At 44.0% G+C, this 22,291-nt stretch overlaps 2 long non-coding RNA genes across 4 annotated transcripts in view; one reads left to right on the top strand and one right to left on the bottom strand.

The window, feature by feature from the left end:
- LOC144321517 (uncharacterized) overlaps positions 1 to 22,291 on the top strand; it is a 59,327-nt gene that overhangs the window by 3,877 nt on the left and 33,159 nt on the right. For all 3 annotated transcript variants that reach the window (XR_013387159.1, XR_013387266.1, XR_013387226.1), the window contains exons 2-5: positions 4,481 to 4,654; positions 9,507 to 9,616; positions 9,648 to 9,671; positions 12,212 to 12,372. This is a non-coding gene — a long non-coding RNA (uncharacterized LOC144321517). The remainder of the gene's footprint in view (positions 1 to 4,480; positions 4,655 to 9,506; positions 9,617 to 9,647; positions 9,672 to 12,211; positions 12,373 to 22,291) is intronic.
- LOC144322249 (uncharacterized) lies at positions 13,316 to 21,570 on the bottom strand. Its single transcript, XR_013387858.1, has 2 exons — positions 13,606 to 21,570; positions 13,316 to 13,400 (listed from the first exon to the last, which is right to left on the bottom strand). It is a non-coding gene; the product is annotated as an uncharacterized LOC144322249 (long non-coding RNA).

Genomic DNA, 22,291 nt, shown 5'->3' with positions numbered 1-22,291 from the left:
CTTGGGCTTGCCGAGGGAATCCAGCAGGTAACAGCCTGTTGCATGGGGGTTCTGAGGGAGTCCAGGTAGGTGGCTGTGTGGGGTTGAATGGGGGCTCATCAAAGGAGTCTGGGTAGGTGGCCTTAGAAAGGCTGTTGCTGGGCTGAGGTTGGGACAGGTTCTGTGGGAGGTCCTCACACCCACACCATTGGATGCTGGACCCCAGCCTGCCTGCACTGAAAATTACAGGAAGCCTCTACTTTCCTGCAGTGTCTTTCAGTGTCCTCTACTGAGAAAGCCTAAGAATGTGCTATCCTTTTTTTCTTTTTTAAAAGATTTTACACTTAAGTAATCTCTACACCCACTGTGGGATTTGAACTTAAAACCCTAAGATCAAGAGTTGCACACTCTATCAACTGAGCCAGCCAGGCAGCTGTAGTGTGTGCTGTCTTTAAAGCAGAAATGCTTAAAGGAATTCCGTTGTCTATCACAGAGCATATGTTGAAGTGTGCATTTGGAGTTGGGATGCAGTAAAACTGTCTACCTCTCTGCCTACTCAGCTTCCATAGGCACCCACCTAGACACATTTGAGCTCTCTTACAGTAACAATAAAACTATTTTTCCAAAAAAAATAAAAAAATAAAAAAATAAAAAAATAAAACTATTTTTCCCTATCCTTGGTCCAGTTGAAAGAGTTTTACTTTTCCCCAGAATAAGAACCAAGGTCCCAACAGTCACTGTATCTATCACAGCCAATACTAATCACTTCTCTAATTCTGTCACAATCCCACTGAATATTCTGTTATCCAAAGACTAAATTGCAAACCTCCAATAAGAACTTTTAATATCTAAAAGTCTTTTTTTTCAATTTTTATTTATTTATGATAGTCACACAGAGAGCGAGAGAGAGAGAGAGAGGCAGAGACACAGGCAGAGGGAGAAGCAGGCTCCATGCACTGGGAGCCCGACGTGGGATTCAATCCCGGGTCTCCAGGATCGCGCCCTGGGCCAAAGGCAGGCGCCAAACTGCTGCACCACCCAGGGATCCCTATCTAAAAGTCTTTTAAGGGGCACCTGGGTGGCTCAGTTGGTTAAGTGTCTGCTTTCGGCTCAGATCATGATCCCCAGGCCCTGGGATCCAGCCCCAAGTAGGGCTCCCTGCTCAGCTGGGAGTCTGTTCTCCCTCTCTCCTTGCCCCTGCCCCCCCACATGTGTGCTCTGTCTCAAGCAAATAAAAATCTTTAAAATAATTTTTAAAATAAGTCTTTTAAAAGAGGAAAGAGGAAGGAGAGAAGAGATTGGTTAGAATAAACACTTGCATGTAACAAGTGTAGAGGAAATATGCAGTTTTCCTTTCCATAGTTGGTCAGATGGTCAGAGTTGATGTCCAAAGCTTCCTTATTTAATTACTCTCTCCATCTTTCCCTGGCTCTCAGCCACAACCTCAGCTGCTGTGGGTTCTTTATGTGGTTGAGTTGACCCAAACCTTCATTCCCAAAAGATTTGAGTCCTCAGGCATCCTGTGTTTTATCAGTTGTAGGTTTTTTGTTTTTTTTTTTAAGATTTCTATTTATTCATGAGAGACACAGAGAGACAGAGGCAGAGACACAGGCAGAGGGAGAAGTAGGCTTCATGCTGGGAGCTGGATGTGGGACTCGATCCTGGGTCTCCAGGATCACAACCTGGGCTGAAGGCGGCGCTAAACCGCTGAGCCACCCAGGCTGCCCAGTTGTAGTTTTATATTAAACTTTACTATTGGGCATGGAAGTACTAAAAGGCTCCAGAGAATCCCCTGGAATCCAGACTTAGTTTTTCTTGCCTCCATTGTGTAGAAGCAACCCAGTTTTACCTGGGTAAGGGATCAATCATTCCAGCCAATAGATTAGCTGCTTTGGCTTTTGTTGCCTTTTGGTTCTGTGGCATAGTGCCCCAAAATGTCCAGGTGGAAGTCTTATCTTTTTTTTTTTTTTTTTAAGATTTTATTTATTGGGATCCCTGGGTGGTGCAGCGGTTTGGCGCCTGCCTTTGGCCCAGGGCGCGATCCTGGAGACCCGGGATCGAATCCCACATCGGGCTCTCGGTGCATGGAGCCTGCTTCTCCCTCTGCCTGTGTCTCTGCCTCTCTCTCTCTCTCTCTCTGTGTGACTATCATAAATAAATAAAAATTAAAAAAAAAAATTAAAAAAAAAGATTTTATTTATTTATTTGACAGAGAGAGGGAGGGAGTGGGGGAGAAGGTGAGGGAGAAGCAGATTTCCTTCTGAGCAAGGAGTCAAATGCGGGGCTAGATATTAGGACCCCTGGGATCATGACCTGAGCCAAAGCCAGATGCTTAGCCGACTGAGCCACCTATATGCCCTGGAAATCCAACTCAGGAATTAAGTGCCCCCAGGGTAAGCATTCCTCCCCGTGGGGACTAAGATCTCCAAACTAGCAGAGCTTGAAATTGTTGAGGAGAGAAGCAAACATTTTTCTAGTGAGTTACTAGTTTTTTTTTTTTTTTAATTTTTATTTATTTATGATAGTCACACACAGAGAGAGAGAGAGGCAGAGACACAGGCAGAGGGAGAAGCAGGCTCCATGCACTGGGAGCCCGACGTGGGATTCGATCCCGGGTCTCCAGGATCGCGCCCTGGGCCAAAGGCAGGCGCCAAATCGCTGCACCACCCAGGGATCCCGAGTTACTAGTTATTATAGTGAGACTCACTTCCTTCCTTTGATTCCCAGACCCATAGATTCTGGCTGTGGGACAAACAGTACCATGTAGTGGTCTCTGATTCAAAGCATACAGTGCATCATCCTGTAACACAGACAGGATGTTGTTTCCCACTTGGCCCTGTGACCAAGTCATGAAGTCATTCTACTTTTTTTTTTTTAAGATTTTATTTATTTATTCATGAGAGATACACACACACACACACACACACACACACAGAGGCAGAAACACAGGCAGAGGGAGAAGCAAGCCCTATGCATGACGTGGGACTAGATTCCGGGTCTCCAGGATCAGGCCCTGGGCTGAAGGCGGTGCTAAACCGCTGAGCCACCCTGGCTGCCCATCATTCTACTTTTCAATTAGGTCTGTTGATACTAGGTATACGGGTGTCTGTAAGACCAGTGTATTCTATGGGCATGAGCCTATTGCTGTATTTCCTTCATTTTGAAATGAGTTTCTTGAACTGACATGATCCTGTGTAGAATGCCATGATTGTAGATCAGCACTTGAGTCCACAGACAGTGATGACAGCAAAAGCTTTATAGGCGAAGCAAGTCCATATTCAGAATTTCTGTTGATTCCAATGAAGACAAATCTTTGCCCCCTTCATGATAGTAGAGGTCCAATGTAATCAGCTTGCCACCAGGTAGCAGGCTGATTCTCCTGGGAATAGTGACATTTGGGACTCAAAATGACTGTTGGTAGATTAGGCACTCGACAATGGCAGTTGTGGCAAAGATTTTCTCCTTGACTGAATGGTCAGGCTCCTCTGAGCCCTCTTCTTGACTAGGCTTGATCTTGAGCTTCTGTCTCTATCCTTACAGAGTCCAGTTTTAGCAAGAATCCTGCTAAGTCAGTTTTGTCAGAATCTCCTGAAACCCCACTTCTGATCATCCTTGACATCTGACCAAATTCATCAGCCCCCCAACCCCCCAGGCAATATTTGATCACCCTGACCTGCCTTCAGCAATAATTCTGTTAGATCTATTTACCAAAGAATTTCCCAATCCTCTTAGTAATTTTCCATCCACTCACCTTACCCCCTTTGGCTCTGAATCCCACTTTTCCTGATATTCAGAGTTGAGCCCAGTCTCTCCCCCTTACTGAAAATAAACTCCTTTGCAGTAGTCCCTATATTGTGATTATCCTGAATAGAGTCCACCTTAGCATTTTAATAAGTGTCAGAATAACTTTTTCTCTAACAGTAGCCAAGTCAGCCTTGGTAAGGAGATGTCCATGTTGTTGAGCCCATCCCTGCCACCATGGCCACTTTGTTTTGTTTTTTAAATACTTTATTTCTTAAGTAATCTATACACCGAATGTGAGGCATGAAACACCGCCGCCCCCCCCCCCCAAGATCAAGAGTTGCATGCTCTACCAACTGAGCCTGCCAGGTGCCCTGGCCACTTTGTTTATGGACACACTGAGCAAATGTTGGGGTAGCTTGGAATGCCCTTTGGTGGGCATTCACATAGAACACAGTTGGTGCATATTCTGGGAAGTCCATCCACATACTTCTTCCCAAAATTCCTTGTCACTAATCTTTCAATCTTGTTCCTTCCAAGTTTTGACCATCCACTCGGACCATGAGTACCTGCCTATAAATTCGTATACCTCCATACTCTTCCATACTCTTGACCACTCCAGACAATGGACAATCAAATGTCCCTTTTGCAGTTTTGACCTCTGTCCTTCAGATTCATCCCTGCAGCTGTCCCCCTTCAGGCTGTACCAGCATATTGTGAAGACTGTCTGTAAACTAGGTTCACATTTGTTCTTCCTCAGTTGGTCGGGACATTCCCATTGGAGGACAATAGGCTTGGATTCAGGGAGAGGAGGCGATGCAGTAGGAGATATTGCTGGATCTGCGCTAGCAGTGGGGCAGCTTGGCCTACAGCCTGAACTTAATCTGCATCCTGCTCTTGTTCTGGTCCTCGCTCAAAGCAGTCAGCCTTACGGGTGAGTCTGAAGATGGATCAAAGAAAGTAGCACACTCAGCTAAGTTCTAGCTGCTAACATCCCCCAAACAGGGGCAGCCTGGGTGGCTCAGCAGTTTAGTGCCGCCTTCAGTCCAGGGCCTGGTCCTGTCCTGGAGACCTGGGATCAAGTCCCACATCAGGCTCCCTGCATGGAGCCTGCTTCTCCCTCTGCCTGTGTCTCTGCCTCTCTCTCTGTGTGTCTCTCATGAATAAATAAAATCTTTAATAATAATAATAATAATAATAATAATAATAATAATAAAATCCCCCCAACACCTACCAAATGTTTTGCTTCTTTCTTTGTGGTAGGTAGTGTGAGTTGTAGCAACTGTCTTACCTTAGAAGGGAAATCTTGGGGCCATTTGGGTGGTTTAGTTGGTTAAGCATCTGCCTTCGACTCAGGTCATGATCCCAGGGTCCTGGGATGGAGCCCCGCATCCGACTCTCTGATCAGCGCAGTGCCTGCTTCTCCCTTTCCCTCTACCTGGTGCTCTGCCTGCTTGTGCTCTCACTCTATCAAACAAATAAATACAAATCATAAAATAAAAGGGAAATCTTTTTTTAATAATAAATTTATTTTTTATTGGTGTTCAATTTGCCAATATACAGAATAACACCCAGTGCTCATCACGTCAAGTGCCCCCCTCAGTGCCTGTCACCCATTCACCCCCACCCCCCGCCCTCCTCCCCTTCCAATACCCCTAGTTCGTTTCCCAGAGTTAGGAGTCTTCATGTTCTGTCTCCCTTTCTGATATTTCCTACCCATTTCTTCTCCCTTCCCTTCTATTCCTTTTCACTATTATTTATATTCCCCAAATGAATGAGACCATATAATGTTTGTCCTTCTCCGATTGACTTATTTCACTCAGCCTAATACCCTCCAGTTCCATCCACGTTGAAGCAAATGGTGGGTATTTGTCATTTCTAATGGCTGAGGAATATTCCATTGTATACATAAACCACATCTCCTTTATCCATTCATCTTTCGATAGACACCGAGGCTCCTTCCACAGTTTGGCTATTGTGGACATTGCTGCTGTAAACATCGGGGTGCAGGTGTCCCGGCGTTTCATTGCATCTGTATCTTTGGGGTAAATCCCCAGCAGTGCAATTGCTGGGTCGTAGGGCAGGTCTATTTTTAACTCTTTGAGGAACCTCCACACAGTTTTCCAGAGTGGCTGCACCAGTTCACATTCCCACCAACAGAGTAAGAGGGTTCCTTAAAAGGGAAATCTTTATATACTTTAGACCACTGAAATCCCAAGACTTTGCTGAAGTGTGGAGTCTCCAAATTTCAATGGCTTTTCTATCTTCTCATTCTGAATGCTTTACTAAAGCATTTAAAGTACTTGCCACTTTTTACTCATCAGGGCCAATCCCCAGAATGTCGTTCTTACAGAGGGCCAGTCCTATGGTTTGTGAAAAGTCAAGGTGATCAAGATCTTGGCAGACAATATATTTTTTTAAAGATTTATTTATTTATTTATTCATGAGAGACACAGATTGAGAGGAGAGGCAGAGACATAGGCAGAGAGAGAAGCAGGCTCCTTACAGGGAGCCCGATGCGGGACTCGATTCTGGATCCGGGGATCACGACCTGAGCCAAAGGCAGGCACCCAACCGCTGAGCCACCCAGGCATCCCACTTGGCAGACAATATTATGGCAAAGAGCAGGAGAATTCACATAGCCCTAAAGACACTACTGTGAAGGTACATCCCTTGGATTGATGGTTAAAAGCAAACTTCTGGTGGTCCTTGAAAATTGGTACGGAGGAAAAGGCATTAGCCAGGTCAACAGCTGCATGCCAAGTCCCAGAGTCTGTCGTTTTGCTCCAGCAAAGATACTAACACTGGGGATAGAGGCTGTAGTTGAAGTAGCTGCCCGATCAAGTTTCTGATAGCCCACAGTCTCCAAGATTCTATTTTTTATTCTTATATTACCTATTGATTTATTTTAATTATTGAAGTCTAGCTGACACATCATGTTACGTATTTTCAGGTGTACAGCATAGTGCTTTGACAATCCTATATTACTCATGCTCACCATTTTTGATACATTTTTAAATAAATTGCAAATATCAATATGAACCCCCTAAATACTTTGTTGACTAGACTACATCATTAACTTGATTGCCTGGATACTTGAGGGTATGGAGATGAGTGTTATTCTATATGGCTGGGAGGGGTGTAGATTAGAACCCACCTTTCTGGCAGCCCGGTGGCGCAGCGGTTTGGCGCCACCTGCAGCCCAGGGTGTGATCCTGGAGACCTGGGATGGAGTCCCACATCGGGCTCCCTGCGTGGAGCCTGCTTCTCCCTCTGCCTGTGTCTCTGCCTCTCTCTGTGTCTATGAATAAAAAAATAAAATCTTTTAAAAAAATAGAACCCACCTTTCTAACAGTTTATCAGATAGCTGCTGTGGTGTCTAAATGGGGTGTCTGTCTGATTGGTTGGGGATCCCGAATGTGGGGCAACAATTGGTGGAAGCCAGTGGCATAGGAGGTGAAAGGAGTCACCCAAGGCAGAACAAAGGTTATCGAATACACTGCAAGGGAGAAGCAGGCAGGACAGCAGAGGAGAGGCCATCTGCAAGGAGGCAGAGGGTGGGGGCTGCTTTTAAAGGGGGAAGATGAGGAGTTATTGCGAGGGGTCATTGCGACGTATGGAATTTCCCTTCTTTGGTAACTGTGCCTGGTTGTAAATAGCCCATTGGTCAGTTAGGGCCTGTGGATATTTTGAGGCTGGTCGCTTACTAGGCTTGTCTGTATTCAGCCAGAGGGTCGCTGTGGGCCCTTTCTACATTCCATCCCTCAAGCCTGTTTGCCTACAAGCAGCCTCTGTGGCTATGTAAAAATAGTAAACACTACATCTGCTTTGCTACAGGGCAACAATCAGCTGTAGCTTCAGAGCAGCTGCCCTTTTAAATAGGAGGGGCAGATAGCAAAACAGGTGCCCCTTTGCAGTGTGATTCTGCAGCTTATTCCAATTTGGCCACCCTTGTAACCTGAGCTTGGCCATATGACTTGCTTTGGCCAAAAGCAATAGTACTACATTAGCCATTTTGACACTAACAGGATTGAAAAATATTTGTACACTGAGACTTGTCCTCTTTTGCTACTCTTGTGAGCTCTGTGACCCCCACTGGGTGAACAAGCCCAGGCTAGCCTGCTGGGTGATGAGGCAACAGGCCAGGCACTCCCCATTGATCTAGCTGAGACCAAGCCAATCACTAGACATGAGTGACCACCCAGCCCCAGCTGAGTCAGATCGGAACTGTCCAGCTAACACACAAAATCATGAGAAATAATAGATGCTTAGTATTTGAAGTTACTAAATTTTGAGTAGTTTGCTACAGACATAGGGACATGCATTTCCACCCACTAAGGTTCCCACCAACCCCTAATATCTTATGCCTGTTTACTTATGCATATTCCTTGCCCTATCCTGGTAGGCATTCGGATTTGCCATTCATGGGACAGGGCTTGGTGTGGTCAACTGGTTCCAGTTTCAGCATTGCTCTCTACTTCCCCATTCCTACTTCCTGGGGAGGAATCCTGCGTCTCTCACTCCATCCACCTCTTTTCCCCAGCACCTTCACCCTGGTCCAGCCCGCCACGTCTTCTCCGTCTTGGTTCCACAACACTAGCTTGTTTTCTGTCTCCCTGCATAGATCTGTAAACACAGGGCTGCCCCCTCATTTTTAAGCAGGGAAAAATTATTTTTCGTGGTCTCTTGCCAATGGGCTACATAGCTACTCACATAGGACAATTTTTTTTTAATTGGAGTTCAATTTGCCAACATATAGCATATCACCCAGTGCTCTTCCCGTCAAGTGCCCCCCTCAGTGCCCGTCACCCAGTCACCCCAACCCCTGTCCACCTCCCCTCACAAAGGACAATTCACCTATCTTTCATCACATTGCTCTAAGAGTAAGGGACTGGGGAAAAACGAGCTGATGCCCTTACTCAGTTTGAGGTTTTTTTTTTTTTTTTAATTTTTATTTATTTATGATAGTCACAGAGAGAGAGAGAGAGAGGCAGAGACACAGGCAGAGGGAGAAGCAGGCTCCATGCACTGGGAGCCCGACGTGGGATTCGATCCCGGGTCTCCAGGATCGCGCCCTGGGCCAAAGGCAGGCGCCAAACCGCTGCGCCACCCAGGGATCCCAGTTTGAGGTATTTAATAAGAAATCTGTCTCTAATCCATTATACCTCTCATGCACATTCTCAATAAAATTAATAAAGATGAATATTAACAACCCAACGATGTGATTCAGTCACATTCCACATCGTCTGCTTCTTTCTGTCCTGAAACCAACAGAGTCTGATTATTTATAATTTCTGCTCCCCTATACAATCAGCTTGCAGTTATCTCTTTAGGGACCCTATGGCATGACCTTTAAATTTCAAATTATGTTAATCTACTGACCAACCTTTTCTATAGTTTTTGTTTAAAATGTTGAGAGACAGGACTTGATCATTTCAGATCCACTTTCTGTGCTAGGCCATGTCACTGTCTCTGGTAGCCTAGGCTTGAAGGGCCACGTCCAGTTAGCATTGACAGGATGTCTCAACTACTGGCAGCAGGAAAGCTGGGGGCACGGGGAGGGGTGTTTGGGGGGGAGGGGTGTGTGTGTGGGGGGGACAAACCGGCAATGATTTGCTCCTTCCTCATAGTAGAGTCTCTTTTTACCTGGATTCTTTCAAGTCAGTGCCTGAGGTGAAAATAGTGTTGTTAAAATTTCCCTTGAAAAATATCTTAAGATGGCTGTCACCCAGTTACCCCATCACTTCACTTACCTCCTCAACAGCAACCCTGTTTCTTTCTCATAGTTAAGAGTCTCTCATGGTTTATCTCCATGCAACTGATGAATTACTAAACTCTACATCTGAAACTAAAGATGTACTCTATGTTGGCTAATTGAATTAAAAAAAGAAAACACACACACACACACACACACAAAAAGAAAACACCTTAAGATGACACCAAATTGGAAGGTAAGATGCCATCTTTTCTTTTATCTCCATCTTTCATTATGTCAAGCACAGTCCTTTTTCCTTCCATTTTGTTTGTTTGTTTGTTTCTAAATATTTTATTTATTTGACAGAGAGAGAACGAGCCGGTTGCTCATGAGGGGTTGAGGGAGAAACAGGCTCCCTACTGAGCAGGGAGCCTGACGTGGGGCTCCATCCCAGGACCCTGAGATCATGCATGACTGAGCTGAAGGCAGATGCTTAACAGACTGAGCCACCAGGCACCCCCTTTCCCCTCCCATGGTAAAACAGATTGCTGTGGCTTTGGCTAACCATCAAAGTTAGATTTGGATTTAGGGGCCATGTTGTATGAAAAATACACTCAACTCACACGCATCCAGGTGAGACATGGGAACCAAGGAAGCCGTAGTTTATGCCCTTATCTTATGCTCATTCAGGAGCATATGCTGTTCACTCATTGAGTGGAATGGAGGGCAGAATAATTTTCTTTGTTTGAACAAATATTTTTTGTGATCTCTTGGTTTATTGTGAATTCATGTAGTTGACTCTGGATTTATTAAACATGCATCCAAAATGACTCAGCTGGGGATCCCTGGGTGGCTCAGCGGTTTAGCGCCTGCCTTCCACCCAGGGCATGATCCTGGGGACCCAGGATTGAGTCCCACGTCGGGCTCTATGCATGGAGCCTGCTTCTCCCTCTGCCTGTGTCTCTGCCCACCCCCCTCTCTGTCTCTCATGAGGAAATAAATAAAAAAAAATCTTAAAAAAAAAAATGACTCAGCTGCATAGCAACTGTCTTTGCTGCTTCCTGTCTTACCTCTGCCTCTGCAGTCAGTTTTTCACCCTGGAAAGGAAGGTAGTTGTTCTATTTATCTATCTGTTGACTTAGACTCTATTGCATTCCCAGCATCTGGTACATGGGTGGATTTGATAAATATTTGTTGAAGGAAGGGTAACCCAAATGTTTTCTAATTTGCTCACTCCCACTCATTTAATAAAGAAGGACCTCAGTTGCTTCTCTTACTTTTATCTATCTTCTAGATATTTCTGGGCATCCTCAGGGAGTGTCTGCCCTTGCACCACTCACCCAGTTGTTCCCTGTTATCTGCAGCTGAGGCATCAGTGTTCAGGAAAGAAAACAGAAATCTATCTAGGCTGGGCAACCCCGGTGGCCCAGTGGTTTAGCACTGCCTTCAGCCCAGGGCATGATCCTGGAGACCCAGGATTGAGTCCCGCATCAGGCTCCCTGCATGGAGCCTGCTTCTCCCTCTGCCTGTGTCTCTGCCTCTCTCTCTGTCTCTGTCTCTCTCTCTATGTGTCTCTCATGAATAAATAAATAAAATCTTAAAAAAAAGAAAGAAATCGATCTAGGGATTGAATAATGGAAAGGTTGGAAAGACTGAGAGAGCACTTTCTTTTTTTTTTTTTTTTTTAATTATTTATTTATTTATTTATTTATGATAGTCACACACAGAGAGAGAGAGAGAGAGAGGCAGAGACATAGGCAGAGGGAGAAGCAGGCTCCATGCACCGGGAGCCCGACGTGGGATTCGATCCCGGGTCTCCAGGATCGCGCCCTGGGCCAAAGGCAGGCGCCAAACCACTGCGCCACCCAGGGATCCCGAGAGAGCACTTTCTAATCAGGATTTTTACCTAATTTGTGGGGACTGCAAAAAAGAAAATGTGGGACCCCTTGTTGAGACAGCAGGGAAAAAGTGCCATTAAGAATACTAAAAAATAGGGATCTCTGGGTGGCTCAGCAGTTAGCACCTGCCTTCAGCCCAGGGTATGATCCTGGAGACCGGGGATCGAGTCCCATATCAGGCTCCCTGCATGGAGTCTGCTTCTCCCTTTGCCTGTGTCTCTGCCTCTCTCTCTATGCCTCTCATCAATCAATAAATAAAATCTTTAAAAAAAAAAAAAAGAATACCAAAATATAAGGGCACTTGGGTGGCTCAGTCTGCTAAGCATCTGCCTTTGACTCAGGTCATGGTCCTGGGGTCCTGGGGTCCTGGGTTCAAGTCCTGTGTCGGGCTCCCTGCTTAGTTGGGAGTCTGCAGCTCTCTCTGCTCCTTCCCCAGCTCATGCTTTTTCTCTCTGTCTCTCAAATAAATAATATCTAAAAAAAAACAAAAAAAACCGAATACTAAAGTATAGGGATGCCTAGGTGGCTGTTTGGGTTAAGTGTCTGCCTTCGGCTTGGGTCATGATCCCAGGGTCCCTGAATCAGGCTCTCTGCTCAGCAGGGAGTCTGTTTCTCCCTCCCTCCACCCACCTACCCCCGCCCCCCCGCTCATGCTCTCTCTCTCAAATAAATAAATAAAATCTTTTAAAAAGAGAAGAATACTAAAATATAAAGCTTTTTTTCTTTTTTCTATGATCTCTCTCAACTTGTCATAGTGTTTTGAATTTGCTATTTAATGCTGTGCTCCCAAGGGCAATGATACTCCTCGGGTGAGTACAAACACAGGTGTCTAGGGTGCCTGCCCTGCAACTCTGTCTGCCTACAAATGCGCCTAATGACAAAATGTCTTCCTAACTAGGCTGCCCACCGGCTGCCAGCTCCCCTCTCCCCACCAGCCACTGCACCAACTCCTTGTGTCCTGGCCAGAGATGGAGAAGTTGAACCAGGCATCTCTCCTTCCCATGAGCATGGTGCCTGGGGTAAAGCAACTTCTGTGCCAAGAAGAGCCCAGGATCAAAGGTGGGCAAAACATTCTTTCCTACCAGGTTCCCTGCTGAATGTGCCATGGTATGATGACTGAAGTGGCGGGAACTGGTGCACCCTGTCCTCCCCCCAGAGGTCATAGGCAACGGAGGACCTCAGGAACACAGAACAGGCAGCTAAGAGCCTGTCTCAGGGAGAGTGGCAGAAGAGAGCATGCATAGCAGTCAGGCCCCAGGTCCCTGGTGCTGGCTCTACTGTCAGATTTCACTTACAAGATACATATTTAAAGATAACATTGTTCAGAACTTCAAAACAGGGGCTCCTGGGTGGATTAGTTGGTTAAGTGGCTGCCTTTGGCTCAGGTCACGATCCCAGGGTCCTGAGATTGAGTCTTATGTCATTGGGTTCCCTGCTCAATGGGAGCCTGCTTTTCCCTCTCCCTCAGCCCCTCCTCCAGCTTGTGCTCTGCTCTCTCTTGCTCACTCTCTCTCTCTCTCAAATAAATAAAATCTTAAAACACACACACACACACACACACTTAAAAACAGCAACCATAGAGCATTAAATCCCAAGCATGTGGCCCTTTTGAGTCTCAGAAAGTGACTGCTCTGTGTGGCCTCGGCAGGGATGAGGTTGAGAACACACTCCTTTCGCACTGACCTGGGGTCAGGAAGGCTGAATCAAGAAGCTGCTGTCACCATTGCTCAGATCTCTTCTGGAAATGGTTTTGTCAACTTGCAGGACAAAAGAGCTCTAACTCAGAGAGCTAGCTGAGGATATAAGCTATGCTGCCCTGTGTTAGGTAGCTTGAAGACTGTTATAACAAAAAGGCGACAAAATACTGTAGTTTAAAGAACATGCAACTTCTATACCAACCGATCTCAATACATAGACCTTTTTTGGATCTTGATAAGAACAAAGAGTAAAAGAAAAAAATTGTGACATTTTTGAGAAAGTTGGAAACTTGAACAATGATAGATTTCCTTCAATATTTTATTACAAAAAATTTCAAAGATACAGAAAAGGTGAAGGCACCTTAGCATGAACACTCATGTATCTAACACCTAGACTTGGGATCCCTGGGTGGCGCAGCGGTTTAGCGCCTGCCTTTGGCCCAGGGCGCGATCCTGGAGACCCGGGATCGAATCCCATGTCGGGCTCCTGGTGCATGGAGCCTGCTTCTCCCTCTGCCTGTGTCTCTGCCTCTCTCTCTCTCTGTGACTATCATAAGTAAATAAATAAAAAAAATTAAAAAAAAAAAAATAACACCTAGACTTTATTTCACAATAACATTTTGTTATTTTGCTTTATCAGATAACTAGCCATCTGTACCTCTATCAATCTATATCTTTTTCAATGTATTTTTTAAAAGATTTTATTTATTTATTCACAAGAGACACACACACACAGAGGCAGAGACATAGGCAGGAGGAGGAGAAGCAGGCTCCATGCAGGGAGCCTGATGTGGGACTTAATCCTGGGACTCCGGGATCACACCCTGAGCTGAAGGCAGATGGTCAACCACTGAGACACCCAGGTATCCCCTTTTCAATATATTTCAAAGTAAATAGGAGATATCAGTATTCTTCTCCCAAATATGTCAGCATGTGTCACTAACTAGACTGCCTGGATATTTCATTATATAAATAATTTGAAATTTTTATATGTGATATGGTTTTGGTGGTTGTATTTTAGAAGTCTATGTTTTAGAAAGACATACTTAGGGGAGCCTGGCTGGCTTGGTTGGTGGAGCATGTGACTCTTGGTCTCAGGGTTATGAATTTGAGCCCCATGCTGTGGTATAGAGAATACTTTAAAAAATATTTATTTATTTGAGAGAGAGACAAGGATAGCATGAGCAGAGGGAGGGGCAGAGGGGGACAGAGGGAGAAGCAGACTTCCCACTGAGTAGGGAGCCGACCATGGGGCTTGACCCTAGGACCCTGAGATCATGTTCTGAGCTGAAGTCAGACACTTAACTGACTGATCCACCCAAGCGCCCCCCTAAAAAAAAAAATCTTAAAAAAAAAACAGCCCAAACCCCCCCATACTTGATAATTTTTTGGTACGACATCCAGTGTATTAATCACTGCCAATAAACAAATTATCCCAGGGGATCCCTGGGTGGCTCAGCGGTTTGGTGCCTGCCTTTGGCCCAGGGCACGATCCTGGAGTCCCGGGATCAAGTCCCACGTCTGGCTCCCGGCATGGAGCCTGCTTCTCCCTCCTCCTGTGTCTCTGCCTCTCTCTCTCTCTCTCTCTCTCTCTCTCTCTCTTTCTCTGGCTATCATAAATAAATAAATCAGTCTTTGAAAAAAAACAAAACAAAACAAAAAACAAATTATCCCAAAATGTAGCAGCTTCAAACAACATTTATTATCTTGCACAGATTTTGTGGATCAGGAATCTGGGGATGGTTTAGCCCAGCGACAGTCAACAACTCAGGGTAAAAGTGGGCAGGAAACCACCAGGATTTGCCCGTTGTGTGTGGGGCAGATACACTGATCCAGACAAACCTTCCAGGGTCGGGAACCAAGCTTTGATGTCATTCTGCTGCCATCTTGTGGCAGGCCTGGAACAATCAGTCACCCCTCCCACTGGTACCTTCCCATACTAATCCTGTTTGATGATGTTTTAGGGCTTACTTTTTATTTATTTATTTTAAAGATTGTTTATTTTAGACAGAAAGATAATGAGCAGGAGGGGTCAGAGGGAGAGGAAGAGAACCCTTAAGCCAACTCCTCACTGAGTGTGGAGCTGAACGGTGGGCTCCATCTCAGGACCCCAAGATCATGACCCCAGATGAAATCAAGAGGCCTATGCTCAACTGACTGAACCAACCAGGTGTCCTTAGGGCTTGATTTTTTTTAAAGATTGTATTTATTTATTTTGAGAGAGAGCAAGCAGAGGAAGGGGCAGAAGGAGAGGGAGAGAATCTCAAGTAGACTGCACGCTAACCTTGCAGCCCGATGCCATGCTCAGTCTCACCACCCTGAGGTCATCACCTGAGCTGAAATCAAGAGTGGGAGGCTCGGGACATCTGCGTGGCTCAATGGTTGAGCATCTGCCTTTGGCTTGGGTTGTGATCCTGAAGTTTTGGGATCAAGTTCCACACCGGGCTCCCTACATGTAGCCTGCTTCTTCCTCTGCCTCTGTCTCTGCCTCTCTCTCTCTGTGTCTCTCATGAATAAATAAATAAATCTTTAAAAAAAAAAAAAAGAGTGGGAGGCTCAACCAACTGAGGCAGCCAGGCCCCCCACCCAGGACTTTATTTTTAAAACTTTTAACTTGGGATGCTTGGGTGGCTCTGTGGTTGAGCATCTGCCTTCAGCTGGGGACGTGATCCTGGAGTTTCAAGATCGAGTCCCACATCGGGCCCCTGCAGGGAGCCTGCTTCTCTCTCTGCCTGTGTCTCTGCCTCTCTCTCTAGGTCTCTCATGAATAAATAAATCTTAAAAAAAAAATAAAACTTTTAACTTGTGGTTTAGAATTCATAAGAGCGAATAGAGAGAGAAGTCTTATTCCTCTGAAGACTCTGAGTTCCTCTCCAGGGGAGCAATTCCATGTTATTTGTATTTTGTGTATCTTTCCAGGGAAATTTTATGTGTATATAAAACACAAAAACAAAATCCAACACCCCCAAAAAACACAACAATAACACCACCACCAAAGTGTACTCAGCCTTCCAGGTCATAAAAGAATAATTCATTCCTGAAATCAGCAGATTCATTCAACAGTATTGGTCTTGATTTGAACAAACAATATGCATATGTTTTGATCATATAAATATATTCATACATACTTATATATAAATATATTTTTACATAAAATATACAAATATAAAAATGTTTATAGAAATATACATGACTCAATGAGGAAATGTGAACAATGACTGGATATTTTATTGTTTTAACAAATTACTGTTAATTGTTTAGGTGTAATAGGGAGTTATCACTTAAAGATGCAATTTTAAGTATTTATGGCTGAAATGATATGATGCCTTGGTTTGATTTGAAACCCATCATGGGGCAAAAGTGAGTGGGAGTGTAGGTGAAGCAAGTTTGTTGAGGATGGGTCATAGAAATGGGGAAGGGGGGCAGCCTGGGTGGCTCAGCGGTTTCGTGCCTCCTTCAGCCCAGGGCGTGATCCTGGAGACCTGGGACTGAGTCCTGTCGGGTTCCCAGCATGGAGCCTCCTTCTCCCTCTGCCTGTGTCTCTGCCTCTCTCTCTCTCTGTCTCTCACGAATAAATAAATAAATAAATAAAATGTTTTTTAAAAAAGGAGGTGGGGGGGCAGCCCGGGTGGCTCAGTGGTCTAGCGCCGCCTTCAGCCTAGGGCGCGATCCTAGAGACCCAGGATTGAGTCCCATGTCGGGCTCCCTGCATGGAGCTTGCTTCTCTGTCTGCCTGTGTCTCTGCCTCTCTCTCTGTGTGTGTCTTATGAATAAATAAATAAAATCTTAAAAAAAAAAAAGAAATGGGGAAGGGGTGTTCATTATTCTGTTTTCCCTACTTTTGTATATATTTGAAATTTTCCATGATTAAAAATTGAAATGTATTTCCTGAGCACCTACTGTGTGTTGGGCACTGTTCTAGGCACTGGCAAACAGCAGTCAAGAAAACAAAAATGAATTCCACATGTTCATGTAGCTTACATTCTGGTGGGATGATAATAGCTAACATTTATTGAGGACTTAACAAACACTAGACCCTGTAAACTTTTTGGAATACATATCAGCACAGAAATACCCTACTCCTTATATTTCTTTATAAGGTGTATCGTATTCCAGTGCATGGATTTTCCACAGTTCATTTAACCAGTTTGCTAAAGTGAAATGGACAGACAGGACTTTAAACAATATTTGCTATTATATTTCATCCAAATCACCTTACAATTGTTTTTTCAGTATATTGCAATAATGCTCGTGATTACTTTTGTTTTGTCATAATTTCCTTTGGAGTCCTTGAATATATTTCACATGTTGAAACTTATAATTTTCCCCTGTACTTCCAATGCAATCCATTAAGAAAGCCAAGAGTAATGCCAATTTTGTTAAATAGCAGCTTTAAAAATATTGGCCAAATGAAATTACTTTTCAAGTAGGATATATGTGTCTCATTACTGAATTCAGTTTACCTACTTAGTATTGCTCCTCGTGACAATTAAACACATTCAGGATGGTAGCTCCAATATTTGAACAAAATACATTCTTTCAAAATTCAGCTCTTTGGGGTGCCTGGGTTGGTTGGTTGGCCCAGTCTTGATTTCAGCTCAGGTCATGATCTTGGGCTCCTGTGAACAAGCCCTGTGTTGGGTTCTGTGCTCCATGCTTGAGATTCTGTCCCTCTGCCCCTCCCCCTACTCATACTCTCTTTCAATAAAATCTTAAAAAAAAAAAAATCAGTTCTGTGATGAGCTTTAACAATTCCTCTGCATTTTCAAAGCCATTTAATGAGATTCAGAAGAATCTCTTTGAGTGCGCAAACTTTGTTATATGAAGAATTGTTCCTACAATTCTTCCAACAATTTAATAGCTCCGCTGCATCTTCTGGTTATACTCATAGGTCCATCACATGTAATTCCTTTTACAAATTTGCCAGTTTAATGTATACTGATTAACAATGTCTTTTTCTAATCCTATTAGAATATTCGGTCTTGTGAATGTGAAGTTAAATTTAAATACAGTTAAACCTCCATGTAGTTATCTTGCCTGATATGTAACATTAGTGGAAAGTACTGTGCAGCGTGGAGTATTAGTGCTCTAAGGAAATAGATTATCAATTCCATGCCAGACTTAGTTGCCTAAAAAGAATTGTTTATATTCACAGGAATAGGGATGCTGGGTTGTTATCAAATAATAGCCTAGGTTTGATAAGATACAGTCTTATCACTGAGAGATAGGGTTTCTAACTTATCACAGTTGACTTATCCCTGAAAAATTACACACATCATTAACTATATTAGAATAGAATAAAAATATTGACTGATACCTTGCCATGCCAAATGCAAGTAAATACAATAAAAATAAGACTTCTTCATTAACACTCATATAGCACAATTATAATATTGAGTTGAGAACTTTGATCTTTTTCTTTCTCTGGAAAGATTAGAAAGCAGACTCTAAGAGGTCTGCATTCAGGGTGTTTGACAAGTAGTGCTACAGAATCAGCAGAATCTGTCAGGAGAATGTAGGCAGCTACATTCTGGTTGGGGGCAGAAGTCGGGCTGCAAAACAACAGCCACACGCTTTCGTCAACCCCACCAGGAGCACTGGAACTGGGATAGGATGGCCCTACTGAGCTGCCCATGGACAATAGGCTGAGCCTTTGTATCTTTACCCTTGGTAGAGGGTCATTGTTATAGGAAGGGCTAAATGGAAATTCCTGGAACTTCTATTCCATTCGAAGACAATAAATGGCAAATATTACTGCATCCTTGAAGGAATTGCAGAAAGTAATGATGCAGTTAATGACTTGAAAGAAAGAAAAAATAATAAAAAATAAAAATAAAGACTTGAAAGAGGCAGGGGTGATACCTATCACATCTTCATTTAATTCACCAGTTTGGCTGCACTGTTGTGTGTTCTTTTTAAATTCAATTTGCCAACATATAGTATAACACCCGGTGTTGCTCCCATCGAGTGCCCTCCTTAGTGCCCATCACCTAGTCACCCCTTCCCTTTTCCCCACCCACCTCCCCTTCCGTAACCCTTTGTTTCCCAGAGTTAGGAGTCTCTCGTGGTTTGTCTTCCTCTTTAGTTTTTCCCCACTCAGTTTCCCTCCTTTCCCTTATAGTCTCTTTCACTATTTCTTATATTCCTGGTATGAGTGAAACCATATGATGATTGTCCTTCTTCAGTTGACTTATTTCACTCAGCAATATACCCTCCAGTTCCATCCATGTCGAAGCAAATGGTAGGTATGCACTATTGTAAACCTAACCTGATGGTGGCTCCAATTGCAGCTCCTGTCCTACATGTAGTATTTCTACTAGAAAAACAAAACAAAACAAAAACAAAACTCAACATATCCCCAGGTACTTGGACTGCAGCCACTGACCTGGCTAATGACTATTCTCTATACCAATTTGGAAGAACTACTAGAAGCGATTTTCTTTTACCTGTATACCTTTACAGTGTTGCCTCAGGGTTATGTCAGCTCTCCAGTTCTTTGACACAAAACAATTTGCAGAAATCTTGATCATCTTGACATTCCACAAAAGATCATCCTGGTGCATTACATTGGTGACATTCTGCTGACTGGATCTGAGAAGCAGGAAGTGGGAAGGGCTTTACATACCTCAGTAAAACATATGCATAAGAGGATAAGAGACAAAGTCCCTGAAATTCAGGGGCCGGAACTTCAGTGAAATGTCTTCAGTTTAGTGGTCTGGAGGATGTTGATATATCTCCTTCAAAGTACACTGCCTACTATGAACAAAGAGACACAAAGTTTGGTAGCCCTCTTTGGATTGTGAGGCAACATAGATGACATTTGAATGTGCTACTACAGCCCATCCTACAGAGTCACACTTAAGACTGCAAGTTTCTAGTGGGGATCAGAACAAGAGAAGGCTCTGTAGAACATTTAGGCTGCAGAACAAGTCATTCAACCACTTGGCCTTATGATCCAGCAGATCCAAAAGTACTTGAGTGGTTATATCCCCAAAATGGGGATGCTGTATGGAGGCTCTAGTAAGCACCAACAGGAGAATCACAAATCAGACCTCTAGAATTTTGGAGCAAATATATGTCATCTTCTGCAGCTAACCGTTCTCCTTTTGAGAAACTGCTTTTGTCTTGTTACTGGGCTTTTGTAGAGACTGAAACTCTAACTATGGGACATGAAGTGACCATTCAGCCTGAGCTTTCCATCATAAGCTGTATGTTGTCTGACCCATTTGGCCATAAGGTTGGGTGTAAGCAGCAGCAATCTATCATCAGATAAGAATGGTACATAAGAGACCAAACTTGGGCACGTCCAAAAAGTACCAATGAGTTGCACAAACAGGTGGCTCAGATCCATATGGCACCAACTCCTATGGCATTGACTCCTCCATGCCTATGGTCACATGGAATGTTCCTTACAATGGGTTGACTGAGAAAGTAAAAGTTCGAACCTGGAAAACAGACCAGTCTGCATGATATACTGGTCCTGCCTGAAAAGTTGATAGCTATGGCATTATAAGCCTACTCAAAGGGACAGTGGTGAAGAATGATTCCTTTCAGTGGGTAGGACTTTGAACATAGTTGTGGTTTTTCTTATTTGTCTGGCTTAGAGAGATAGGCAGAAGAATGAATCTGCATAGTTTTGTGGGCAGTTGCTAGTGTTGGTCAGGGACTTGGAAGTAATAATATTGGAAAATTGGTGACAAGGAATTCTGGAGAAGAGGCATATGGCTTGAGCTCTCTGATGAGCACAGGCTGTCAAGGAGGACTTCCATATGAATGCCCACTAAAGAACATCCACTGCAGAGGAGATTCTTAATAATCAGGTAGACAAAAATGACACATTCTGTGGATGTTTTTCAGCTTTCTTCCCCAGCCATCCAGTGCTTTCTTAATAGGCCCATTAACAAAGTGGTTGATCATGGTGGCATGGATGGAAGTAATACATGGGTTCAATAAGTGGACTTGCCCTCACCAAGGCTGACCTGGTTAATACTAACTACTTAACTGCTAAATGCTTAGTCTGCCAACAGAGGACACCAACATAGTGTCCCTGATAAGGAGTCTTCCCTGTAGGGACCACCAAGTTGGTGGCAAATTGGATGAGCAGAGGTTTATCCTGAGGGGAATAGACACATTCTGGAAAAGGACTTGCCTTTTAAAAGCCCATAATGCTTGTGCTGGTGCCATTATAGGTGGACTCGCAGAATGCCTTAATCAGTGGCACCTGGGTAGTTCAGTTGGTTAAGCGTCTGCCTTTGGCTCAGGGCATGATCCCAGGGTCCTGAGATCTAGCTCCACGTCGGGTTTTCTGCTCAGTTGGGAGTCTGCTTCTCCCACTCACTCTGCCCCTCCCCCCTGCTTGTGCTGTCCCTCACATACATAAATAAAATCTTAAAAAAAAAAAAAAGCCTTATTTACCATCATGGCATTCTTTACAGCATTGAATGTGATTAAGGAAGTAATTTCACAGCAAAGGAAGTGTAGTAATAGTCTCATGCCCATGGAATTACTTGTCTAAATACACACTATCATCTGGCATCAGCTAGCCTAATTGAAAGTTGGAATAACTTACTGAAGACTCAGTTACGGTGCCAGCTGGGAGTCAACAACCTGGAGAGGTTGAGTTCTGTTTTTATAAGATTCAGTGTATGTTTTGACTCAGAGACCAACATATGGTGCTGTCTTCCCCATGGCCAAATACAGGAACCTGGGAATGAAGGAGTGAAAGTGGGAGTGGCCCCTCTCATTGTTATACCCAATAACTGGCAGAATTTTTCCTTACTTTCCTGGAAACTTTGAACTCTGCTGATTTGAAGATCTTTGTCCCCAGAGAGAACGCTTCCACCGGGGACATATGAGGACAGAAAGGAGGAAGTTGACCAAGTAAACAGATGACCTTGACATTCTATCTTAGGAAGCTGAAGATCTTTCCTGTCAGGCAAACAATTACAAAGTCATGATTAATTTTTACACTGAACATTATCTACATAAATGGACTCTAAAATGTTCCTTTATTTTCTAAACATGATCTATTATGTTCATCAACAGTAAAGCAGTTCCTGTCTTTACTTTGGGTACCCAAAGCTAGATCATTATTCTGTACCTCAATGTTTAGTTATTTTTGTGGCTGCAGAGCATCCTTCTCTCTCATTTCAGATGAGATCACAGTGACCTCGTACTCCCACTCTATCGCATCACAGGAAATAGCGTGCTGTGAGGATGAGGTGCAGCGACTTGGATACTTCCAGTGGAAGGGCTAAGAGACAGAGCTAGTGAGCCCAGGT

Source organism: Canis aureus, chromosome 1 (assembly GCF_053574225.1).
Source record: "Canis aureus isolate CA01 chromosome 1, VMU_Caureus_v.1.0, whole genome shotgun sequence".
NCBI classification, from domain to species: domain Eukaryota; kingdom Metazoa; phylum Chordata; class Mammalia; order Carnivora; family Canidae; genus Canis; species Canis aureus.
The sequence above is the reverse complement of the archived record's forward strand: the minus strand, read 5'-3'. Positions and strand labels throughout refer to the sequence as shown.